We start from the raw sequence: 11,782 nt of genomic DNA on the forward strand, positions 1-11,782 counted from the left end.
CACAAATTTAACTTCTAAGGTTTCCTTCCTTTAGGAATACTTATGTGCATATCTTTTTGAGATTCTTAGACTTCTAGACAATTGATTACAGTTTATAAACTCTTTCATCTCTATAATATTTGATTTCTTTCTTCCTAAACTTGAGACTCAATTAAGTAATGCTTGTTGTAGTAAGGGTTGTAGTAAGGGTTTGGTGAATTTTTATCACCATACAATCTTATATCCTAAGGAAATTTCAGGACATGATCTAAAGTACCAAAGTCTGAGCCAGGAACACACACATTAATTTAGTTGCATTAGCATTTATCATGAAAGTATTCCAGGGACATGCCTGGAAAGACAATGGTCAGGTGCCAGGTTCAAGGCAATTTCTGCTCTCAGAAAGCTTATTCCATAGTTGAGAAGATACAATTTATGGCCAAGAAACCATTTGTTATGAACTCACCTTTGTGCACTTAAATCATCACCTGAGTGTACTAATAATAAGTGCAAGCAGAGTTTTGAGAAGATAGTTCTCCTCCTGAGTCCCTGTTATTCTCTTATCAAAGAGCAGAAGCTTCATCTATATATGTGTCCATTTTATTATTTTGCAAACACTTTGTGTATAGAAAAAAATAACATACAATCATATTAAAATGAAATATAATCATATAAATCAAATTTGTAAGTACTTTACAAGAGCTAGGAGGATAAGTATAGAAAACATGAAGCAAGTTATAGAATAATTTAAATAGCTAAATCTTGACAAACTTCATTGAAATTTGACTAGGACAGTTTAATAGAAACTTGTAATTTTTCGGGATAGATTTTAAAAACAAGTAAGTCAAAATACAGTAGAGAGATTCGATGAATCAAGTGTCACAGGTACTAACATGGAGAGCAGATTTTGCAATGCATCAGGAAGTGTTTTACAACCACTAAGGTCAGGGCTCTCTGGCCGAGTCATGCCGATGACACACAGTCACTCATTTGGATTCCATCCCGAGCACTGCCTTAGCCTCCTAAGGCTTCTGCCACAAATTACTGAAATACGTGGTAGCTTAAAACAAGAGAAATTTCTTTTCTCGCTGTTATGCAAGCCAGAAAGGAATCCAAACCAGAGGTGCCAGCAGGGCCATGCTTCCTCTGAAGGCTCCAGGGTAGAAAGTTCCTCTCCTCTCCATAGGGGGCGCCTGTGCTCTGATCCTCATCACAGGCCCGCTCTTTGTCTCCCTTCGGGCTGGACCTCGCCAGTGTCTGCTCTCTTCCTTCCTCTTAGGACGCTGGTCATGGGATTCCGGACTCTCTCTAAAGCCAGCTAATCTCATTTTTAAATCTTTGATTTAATTATATCTGCAAAGACCCTGTTTTTTTTTTTTTTCAAATAAAGTTACATTCACAAGCACTCGGGTTAGGATTCAGACATATTTCAAGGGAAACACTATATAATTCACTACAAGTACATAGACCTTTTTGCTTCTGAATTATAAATTATAGAAATTTGTACCAGATTCTAGGAATCTTATCTACCAAAAATAAAAAATTCTCCCCAAAATTTTCCATATGTGTACTTGGTTGACTGCATTTCTCTTACTCTGCACCAACTCCCCCCCCCGTCATACACACAAATATATATATGTTATATATACATATATATATATGGATGGATATACATATATCCATATGTATATTTTTCCTGAATCAGATATTCTAAAATGCAAAGATTCACTTAGTTCGATGAATTCTTAGACTAATCATTCAAAAGCAGTTTCAAAATGTAATCTGAGGTCTGACAAGAAGGAATGTGAGATGGTTCTACTATTTTTTAGTGTTAAACCATCAACATCCCTCTGATTACAAATCTACTCCCAATTCTAAGAGTAGAGATCTGAATAAACTGATAATTATTGATATTAAATAAAAGAAATATCTAAATATTATGAACAACAGTACATATTAAGCATCCTCCCTAAAACCAGAAACACATTAAATGATGAATATCTTATTCTTTCAAGGATAATAAATTTTATCTAGTCAAGAAACCCTTTCGGAAAAACGCATGCTCAAGATACCATTAGTGGTGAGGCAAGAAGAGAGCTCAAATGATGAACTGTGTACATTGTAAAGTGAAAATTCACACCACAGGAATGCCCACATATCAAATCAATCAATCCAAGCAATCAATCATCTTAATGAAAGCCCATAGTTAGCAGGTGTAAATGCCACTGTGCTTTCTTACAATTACAAGAAAAATACCCTTATTCTGGACATAAACAATTCACTAAGGATACACACAAATCAACCTCAATAGCATGAATTAAATGGAAACATAATTGTTGTTGGTAAACATTTACAGTCTCCTCATTTATCTTTCAAAAATAGAGGAGTGCTGGAGAGTTTTTTCCACCAGTAATTTGGTGCTTTTTTCCCTAAAAACACATCAATAGTTGTTTCAAATAAAATACTGCCTTCCATTCAAATCAGTATAGTTGAAGGAAAACAGAGAACAGAATATAAGAGTAACAAAATGATTCTTGAAATACGTATCCAAGGTATATAAGTTTAAACCCAAATTCTAAGTCCTTCACACCTGTAAAAACAGGAATTTAGTCAATAATCAATAGAAGATTATCATTCCTAAGAATTAGTCTACCATCAATTCTGACTGGTCACATCTGATACTCCTGTCTGTTGTAGATACTGGGTTGTGACTACAGAGACACTTCATTGTATAAGTATTCACCCCTCTATGTGGATTAAAGCGAAATTCAATCACCAAATTCAACTGGGTTGAAGTTATATGGTCAATAAGTTCCCGCAGTTCATCTGAAGGTGTGCCTGCCTTAACTATATGATTTATATTTCAGTTGGTGAATCATACCTGAGGTTTTCTATGTCACTAATTCTGTGTCACTAATACTGCCCTAACCCCTTATGTATATTCAGTACATCAGGTAGAAAACTTGTAAGAATTGACAACAAACATTTTAACTCCAGATTATAATTTAAATAACCAGATTGACTAAACAGTAGGAGAATCTATCAGATTATAGCTGACTTTATGTCAGTGAAAGAATCCATTGACAAAGTGATTTCTCTTTTAATCCAGTGGGTTCAGATGTATAATCTTACTCATCTAAAGGGAACTGCTGTGAAAATGAATTTCATACCTTTTGTTTTAGCCTTCTAGTGTTTTGCCCATTCACATGTTTTTATGTCATTTGAAGAAGTTTAGGGTGAATAGAAAACATGGATAAAAACAAGAAAGGAATTCGTACTGCATCTAATTAAGTGAGATATTGGCATCTTAGAAACATATTCTATAAACCTACCCTCCACCTTCCAAGAGGATTCTTCTGTCACTTCAGACTCAATCTTCAGACACTATTTATCCAAGAACAGTGAAACTCTGTCAACTAATTATCTTCAGTCAATGACTATTCAATTACACAAAGTTCCAAACTAAGTACCAATTACTACAAAACACTTATGTGTAAGTCAAATCAGAAAGCCAGCACTTTTAAAATTCTGTTGGTATCCTGGTGGGGTTGGGGGAGCAAACTGGGGCATGGAGGAAGTGCTACCCCACTGCTGGGCCATCATAAAAATGAGGGGCCTAGAAAAAAGATGCAGTTAGGAAAGAAAGAATAAGGTTTAAGAATCTATCTTCATTGAGAAATCTAAGCTGACAAACATATAAAGATTATAGTTGGCTGTTTTAAGGCTTCTGCTTCTCTTAGGAATCCTTCACTTGCCCAGTATTCCCTTGGGGACAGTCCTTGAGGGGCAAAATGCCTCAAGGGACAACTTCAGACATGAAAATGATTGCTTTCCCTTGTTGAGCTTGCTGGCTCTAAAATTGGCAACAGTTCAACATTCTTCTTCTTTTTTTTTCACAGTCATAATCTAGCCAGATAAAATTTTGTCCAAGATAAGAAAAGATACAACAAATGGCACAAGAATTTTGCATAGGAGATAGAAGATCATGCCAGTTGCAAAACTGAAAATGAAGCTTGTTGCAGGGTCACTGTGTATAACAGCAATAATTAAAGATTGCAACCACACAAAGGAAGTCCTCAAAACTGAACAGTCAAGGACAAATTGTTATAAAGGAGCCAGAAAGTTTAAAAATTTGTTTAAATATTGGAGGTTTGTTAGAATTTTCTATGAACCAAAACAAAAGAAAGATGGCCAAAACCAACACTAAAAGTAGAAAAAAAGTTAGAGGAGTATTTTGTATAAATGTTATTTAGTAAATGTCTTGTTGTATAGATCACATACTCTCTGTTATAACTATTCTGATGTTCCAGTAGTATAAAAATAATGAAGGTATTGTGTTGCAATACAATTTTATTTACAAAAGCAGCAAAAGGTCTGGATTTGGCCATCTATCCTTAGTTCACCAACTTCTGAACTAGAATGTGAACAATTCTGGATTGTATACCCATATTCTGAATTTTGTTCTAATAATTCAGATGGTTTGTTTTGAATTTCCTACAAAAGTATGCATGTTATCAGATAAAAGATTGTATTTTGGCTTTAATTTTCAATGTTATAAGTAATTATTAAAATTACTAAATTATCTAAAACTTAGTTCCACCTTTGATTCATAGTAAATACAGTATAAATATTTTATTTAACCACAACTTTCCCATCAAGAGAATATTTCTATTTTTAATGTCTAATGAATGATCTTTTTATTAATTGAGTCTTGGTACAAAGATTTATATAATGTTAACTTTGAAGTTAGGAGCAGGGAAGTCCTATCTCCAGGCGAGACACAATAGCTTTTGGCAGAGCGATTTTTCCATTGAGAGTATTTTTGCAATCTGAATTAAAAACAACACACCTGTCTATAAGCATGTGAAAATAGTTCAGGAAGCCAGTTCTTAGGGACAAACATTTGAGAAAGAAGGAAAGAACGGAAAGGTGAGCCGATTTGTCCTATGAGCTACTTTACTGCCCAGATATTTCTGCACTTTTGGTGCAAGTGAGAATCTGCAAACCCGGGAAACAGCATGCTGAAAAGAGGTAGAAAAGCCAGAAGAGCTTCTGAAATTCTCATGGGGCTGAGAAGAAAAAGCGCAGGACATTGGCTAGAGCTAGGATACATGAGCAAAAGTTCAAAAGGAAAGGGAGGTGTTGCAATGAGCTCAGCATTCAACGGGGTTTAACTTAAGTATTTGTTGAGCTCTTCAACTATATGATTAAAGAAGTTAAGTAAAAAGCTAAATGGAAAAGTTCCGAAAACAAAAGATAATTTTCCAGTCTCACAGTGATGATAAAGAAAAAGAAAACTACAGTTGAGAGAATAGAGAGCTTATTAAACATGCCAATCATGGAGTGTGGCATCCAAGAAGACAGCATTTCAGGAAACAAACCAGAGGTAGACCAGAGGTCATTCAGACTCAAGGTCTTCATGATAGATCAGAGAAGGCTCTTTAGTAGAAAATATCATCTAGAGCTTCTATGATGTTATATGAACTATGCATTTTAAATAAAAAATTACCAGGCATATCAAGTGAAAGAGAAAAAACAGATAATAGGAAAGGATTCAAACCCAATTCAAATATTATTAGAGTGACAAAACATGGTCTCTAAATGTAATTAATATACATAAGAACACAAATAAGATGTAAAAATTCATAACAAACTATAACTATACAAAGGAATTGAATATAAACCCAGAGACTAAGTGTAAAAACTAAATAGAAGGAGTTAACAACAAAAAGAAACATCAGAGCACAACATTTGTAATGGAAGAAGGTGAGAGAGCAAAAAATAATTAGAGTAAAGCATAAAAAGGAAGAGATGAAGACAATACATTTTAAAAGTAGGTAAAACAGAGAATACAGTAAAAAGATCTATGATACTTATAATTCAAAGTAGAATATGAAGAGAGAGAATAAAAGACAGAAGCTATACTTAAAAGAATAGTGAACCAGAATACCTTAAAAATTATAAGTAATCAAGGCACAGATTTGAAAAACAAAATTCCAAGCAGGATAAATGAAAAGAAAATTACTCTGGGAACAACATAGCAAAGGTCCTAAAAATCCATACGTGAGGAAAACCACTGCTGTAGTAAAAAGGTACATTACTTCAAAGAAAAAAATGAATAAAACTGATAGCTTACCTCTCAATGGAAACAACAGAAATAGAATATAAGTAAATGGTATCTCTATGCTTACTATAAGCATAGAGCTCTATGCTCTGTGAAATATACCATTTAAATGGGAAGTGAACAAGAAAGTTTGCAATGTATAGCAAGGAAGGAAATAGGTATTTGATATAATCTTGTACCTAGAAAAAGTAGGTATAATTTTTATAATTATGCTTACAATTTAGATATATTAATTAAAAGCTTTAAATAATAAAAATGAGTAAAAAGACAAAAATATGATTATTTGCAGTCTATAATAGACAAACTTTAAACCTATGTCCTGTGTGGACATAGAAAAATTGAAAGTAAGACCCTGGATAAAGATAATATCAGGTAAACACTATATGAAAGAAAGATGTATGTGACTATGCTAACATCAGTTAAAGCAGAAGGACAATAGAAACACGGGTAGAAAACAAAAGCACTTCATAATGATTAACAAGGTAATTTTGAAGGTGATTTAAAAATGTTCTATTTTATGAAGACAATAGTTAATAATACATACTGAAAATGTGCTGAGACATGATAGATACTCTTAATACACATGTGAAAGCAACAGAATGTGACAGAATGTAGAGTTGTTTGACTGTAATAATCAATTTACTATGTATATTATACTACCATTTTGTATATCTTAAATATATACAAAATATAAATGTTGAACTCCCAGGTTTATAAGGCACTAAATTATAGCTGGAAATATAAATTAAAAGAAAAAACCCTGAAAGAACTGAAAGGAGTAGGCACATGTACAGCCATAGAGGAAAACTAATTCTCTCTCTCTCTTTCTCTTTCTCTTTTGGATTTGTGAGACAGGGTTTCACTATGTAGTTCAGTCTGGATGTGAACTCACGAAGTACCCCAGACTGGCCTCTAATTCATAGCAATCCTCTTGCCTCAGCCTCCCAAATACTAGAATTACAGGCATGAGCCACCATGCTCAGCAAATTTACCTTTCTTAATAACTGAGATAAAATCATTCAGTATATATGAGACATTAACAGTATAAATTCAATTAATTAACATATGTAGACACACATAGAGTACTTCAAAAAACTGCAGATTTCTCTCTCTCCTTCTCTCTTTCTCCCTCCCTTCCTCCCTCTTCCTTCTTTCCTTCCTTCCTTCCTTCCTTCCTTCCTCCTTCCCTCCCTTCCTTCCTTCTTTCCTTCTTTCCTTCCTTTCTTTCTTTCCTTCTTTGCTGACAGGGCTGTGGTACATATGGCAAATTGTCTGGAACTTGAATCCTATTGCCTCAGTTTCCTGAGCATGCACCACTACATCCAACTCCACAGATTTCTCTTAATGAACCAGATTTAACCATATGTTTGGCCCCACAACAAATTCCAAAAGGTCAAAATCATATATATTATGCTCTCTGATCAAAGTAGAATTAAGCTTGAAATAATTAAAAAGACAGCTAGAAAACACATACTTAAAAATAACCCAATGATAAATGTAAACGTATTGTATACCTAAAATGTACCAATAAAAGAATTTAAGGAAAATAATAAAGCAATATACTTCTAAGTAATCTCTGGGTCAAAGAAAAAAATCATTAAAAATATTTTTGACTGAATGATAATGAAAATACAACATATCAAAATCTGCTGACTACATACAGCAAAAGCATGCCCTAGAAGGGAGTTGTTATAGTGTAGTCTTAAATACACATATTAGACAAAGAAAAAGCTAAAAATAAATTATCTAAATTGCAATCTCCAAAGCTGGAAAAAATAACTGTAAATTAAGCCCAAGTAAAGTAGAAGGAATGAAATAATAAGGATGAGTAAAAACAAGTGAAATCAGAAACAAAGATTTAATAAAGACAAGCCAATAAGGCCAATGATATTCTGAAAAGACTGTAAAAATCAGTACATCTCCAGAAAGACTGATAAAAAAAAAACAAAAAGCAACTACAGAAAAGGTGGGACAGAGGGATGGCGGGAGAAGAGAGAGAGAAACTTGCACTACACTGGGACGAGTGGAGGAGCCCTGCCTGCCCACCTGCTGTGGCCAAACTCCTAGCCAGATCTGCACCTTGGCTCTCCTCACAAACGTTGGCAGAGGTGAGAGCCATACTACTGACCTGATTGAGCATGAGACCATACAGCCCAGAGGAGAGTTTCACTCCAGGACTGATGTGCAACCTTAGTGCAGTGAGTGAGTGGGTGATGGCCACAGGAGGCAGACTCAGAAAAGGTGAAATCTAGACATAGATCTCTTATGATTCCCTGAGATCCACTGAGAAGTTCAAGCTCTGGTCAGTAAGCTCATAGGGCCTGCATTCTGTGCGGGAGGCCAGATTTGGTGGGTGTATCCTTCAGAAGGTGCTGGATCAGAAGGTATGGCATTGAGGCTAATAGTCTCCATGAGCCCTAGCACAGCTTCCTACATCCAGCAGAGGCCATGGTCTGACTTACTGTAGGTCAATATCTGGGTTGCCTAAGTGCCTATATTAAAGCCATAGACATCTCTGCTTTGGTTAAAGGTGCTTCATGAGGGATTTTAAGCTTTGTAAGTACCTACCTTTTATTTGATGCTATTGTTGTTACTGACTTTACTACTATAGCCAAGATAACATGGTTGTTGTTATCAATTGGTTTTCTCTATATGCCAATGTCTGGATAGACTTGAGTCATAAACAGTATTGCAGCCCATTCCTGAAGAACTGGGTACTGGGGCAAGTAAACTGTAATCTCCCCTCAGAAATAAACAGCAGTAGCTGAATCCTGGAACAGAAGCAAAAGTCAATAGTTATTCACACCCAGAGGATATCTCGGCAAAAAAAAAGTTACTCACTATAATCAGTCAGCAGAACCCAGAACATAAAACAAAGAAAGAAAAGAAGCATAAAAAACAAAGCAACAAAATGCCTCTGAAAACTCCCAAAGCCCACAAATCCAATCCAGAAGTCACTGAAGGAGAGGAAGTCAGAAGCCACACAGCAGAAATGTCTCAAAAGGTATCAAGAGAGGTAACAAAACTGATCAGCGAGGGGATTGGAAAATTCAGAGAAAATATAACTAAACAGATAATGATCCTAGTAGGAAAAAAAAAAAAAGATTGGGTTGGGGATAGAGCTCATTGGTTCCTCCTCCTGCCTCACAAGCACAAGGTCACAAGTTCAATCCCCAATACCAAAACAAACAAACAAAAGAATAGTAAGTCTGCAGAACACATTAATAGAAACCTAGTGGAGCAAGAAAAAGTGATGCAAACACACATGTCAATGATAGAATATAATTAGAGTCCATAAAAAGCACCAAACAGAAACTTAAAATTAAAAATTGTATTGAAAGTACAGGCAGCAGAAGCAAAAAACGTGAGTGATTGGTGATCCAGGATGGACTGACACCTTAAAACAACTAGAGATCATGAAAATTAGACTCAACAGCTCCTAGATGATGCAAAGAAAACTAATCTGAGAACAACGGAAATTATTGAAAAATCATTAGCACAAAGGGCACACAATCTTGTTTACAGAAGGAATAGCAGAAAACTTTGTAAACACTGAAAATGAATTTAACATACAGATAAGTGAGATATATAGGACCCTGAATACCCATGATCAGAAAAAAAGCTCTCCATATTATAATTTTTAAAAACTCCATATCTTGACTAAAATACCAGAAATCCAACACAAGAACAAGACCTTAAACACTGTTAAGAGAAAAGCAATAAATAACTTACAAAGGAAAACTCATCAGAATTATAGCAGACTTCTTAACACAGACATTAAAGGCAATATGGGCTTGGAATGAAGTGTTTCAAGTCCTACAAGAAAACAATTTCCACTCCAGACTGATCCATCCTGCAAAATTTTCTTTCAAAGTTGATGGAAAACTAAGTTATTTCCACAATAAAGTCCATCTAAAGATATTTATGGTCACCAAACCAACACTCCAAAAAATTATCAAGGATACCCTGGAAAGAGACAATGAAGATAACAGTGCAAAAAGTTTCAATAGGATACATGCAACAGGTAAGCAATTAAGTAGAAGAAAAAGAAAGGAAAACAACAACAGGTAAATAATACATTGACAAAAATAAGACAATAAGTATCAATTATAACTATCAATCTGAATGGTCTCAATTTGCTAATCAAAAGACACAGATTAGCAGAATGGATCAAGAAACAAAATCCAATGGTATACTATATAGAAGAAACACACTCAACCCAAAAATAAATTCATAGACTAAAAATCAAAGGATGGAAAACAATATACCATATAAGAGGACCCGAAAACAAGAAGTAGTATCTATCCTATTTTCCTGGACAAAGTAGACATTAAGCCAAAGCTGATCAAAAGATGCAAAGAAAAATGCTGCATATTGGTTAACAGAACTATTTAACAAGAGGGGATAACAATTATAAATATATTTGCACCAAACTACAGTATTCCCAACTCCATAAAGCAAACATTAATGGACATAAAAGATCAGATAATCACAAATACAATTATAGTGGGGGAACCTCAATACCAGATCAACTAGACAAAAGTCAACAAAGAATTAGCCGAGTTGAAACCAATCTTTGAACAAATGAACTTAATTGATAGTATACATAGTGTTCCACTCAACAACAGCAACAGAATACATATTCCTTCAGCAGCACATAGTACTTTCTCTAAAATAAAGTGCACACTGGCTAATAAAGTATGCTTAAGTAAATGCAAAAGAATTGATACTTTACCATGCATAATATTAGATCACAGTGCAATGAAACGAAATCAATGGCAAAAGAAATCAAGGATAGGTATGGAAATTAAACAATACACTCAAATAATTAATGGGTGATAGAAGAAATTATGGAATAACACTCTTCCTACAATTAAATAATGCCAGTACAGTACAACATATCAGAACTTAGGAGACACAATGTAAGTGGTCCTACAAGGGAAATTTATTGGTATGAATGCTCATGTCAGAAAAACAGAATGAGTGCTAATGAATAACCTAATGATGCAACTCAAGGACCTAGAAAAACAAGAATAATCCAAATCTAGAGCTTGTACAAGGAAGAAAATTATGAAGATAAGAGCAGAAATCAATGAAATGAGAATAAAACATACAATATTGAAAAGTTGATTCTTTGAAAAGAATAAACAAAATAGACAATCCCTTAGCCAATCTTCTCAACAAAAAGAAAGAAAAGACATAAACTAATGCAATTAGAAATGAAAAGGTTAAAATCACAGTGGACACCACCAAAATCCAGAAGATCATTAGCAACTACTCCATAAATCTATAGACCAGAAAAAAAGGAGAAATCTGAAGAATTGGAGATTCCTAGATACATATGATTTACCAAAACTGAACCAAAAAGATATAAAAATCTTGAAGAATCCAAAAACAAGCAATGAAATTAAAGCAGTAATTTTTTAAAAACCTACCAACCAAGAAAATCCCAAAACCTGAAGGATTCACTGTTGAATTCTTCAAGAACTTCAGGTAAGAAATAACCTAATATGTTCTCCTCAAACCCTTTAATGGCATCAAGAAAGAAGTAGTACTATACTTCCAAAATCATTCTTGGAAGCTTAGCATTACCTTGACTCCAAAACCAGACAAGCATCCAACCAAAAAAAGGAACTACAGACCAATCTCTCTAAGGAACGTAGATGCAAAAATTCTCAA

The sequence above is a fragment of the Heterocephalus glaber genome, unplaced genomic scaffold, assembly GCF_053883595.1.
Source record: "Heterocephalus glaber isolate CG9 unplaced genomic scaffold, H.glaber_assembly_v1.0 deba00001481, whole genome shotgun sequence".
Classification (NCBI taxonomy): domain Eukaryota; kingdom Metazoa; phylum Chordata; class Mammalia; order Rodentia; family Bathyergidae; genus Heterocephalus; species Heterocephalus glaber.